Here is an 825-nt window from a genome sequence, read left to right as displayed (position 1 = left end):
TTCCCTTGAGTCAGTTATATACTTACCCTGGTTCTGACAGTACAGGGTGCAGAATCACTTGTGGCGCTCTGCTGAGCGGAGCCTCTGGTGTGACATCTTCAGGGAGACAAGTGAAATATATATATAAATCAATTTGAAGATGGATAAATTTAGCTTTACAATTTTTTAAACATGTTTCAGTTGTTCAAATTTCCCTTGAGTCAGTTATATACTTACCCTGGTTCTGACAGTACAGGGTGTAGAATCACTTGAGGCGCTCTGCTGGGCGGAGCCTCTGGTGTGACATCTTCAGGGAGACAAGTGAAAAAAAAAAAGAAAAATTTGAAGATGGGTAAATTTAGCTTTAAATTTTTTAAGCATGTTTTAGTTGTTCTACTATTAAAATTATATTCTGTATAAACTGGTTTCATTTATCCAGTTGTGTAACTCTGAACTATCAACCCTTGCTAAAAAATCCAGTAGCCTGTTGCCCCATCTCTGGTCCACGATCCAGATGTTTTCTGGACAGTGCTTCCTGCTGTTTAAATGGTGTCGATTTGCTTTAAAAATACAAACAGCTGCCACAGTCTCACATCATAAAAGCTTTTGTTATCCCCGTTGTTAGCACTGATGTCGTATGGGTATTTTTTTTTTCTCCTGTTATGTGCACCAGTGAAAAACATCAGATGATTCACTGGCACGTTGGCTGACAGTGTTGGCACTTTCCCACGATTTGTGACACGACGTGGGAGCCACAAAAAGCAATCCTTTGTGACATGGTGCATTACGAGCTGACATCATTGCCTTTCAGCAAAGACGGACCTTTTTTCATTTTCTGTTTGGTGC

At 40.0% G+C, this 825-nt stretch overlaps 1 long non-coding RNA gene across 1 annotated transcript in view; it reads right to left on the bottom strand.

The window, feature by feature from the left end:
* Positions 1-215: 215 nt before the first annotated feature.
* The window catches only part of LOC112486366 (uncharacterized), a 5,265-nt gene continuing 4,655 nt past the window's right edge, over positions 216-825 (bottom strand). The window contains exon 4 of the long non-coding RNA XR_003048788.1: positions 216-286. This is a non-coding gene — a long non-coding RNA (uncharacterized LOC112486366). The remainder of the gene's footprint in view (positions 287-825) is intronic.

The sequence above is a fragment of the Cynoglossus semilaevis genome, chromosome W, assembly GCF_000523025.1.
Source record: "Cynoglossus semilaevis isolate Cse_v1.0 chromosome W, Cse_v1.0, whole genome shotgun sequence".
In the NCBI taxonomy this organism is placed as follows: Eukaryota; Metazoa; Chordata; class Actinopteri; order Pleuronectiformes; family Cynoglossidae; genus Cynoglossus; species Cynoglossus semilaevis.
The sequence above is the reverse complement of the archived record's forward strand: the minus strand, read 5'-3'. Positions and strand labels throughout refer to the sequence as shown.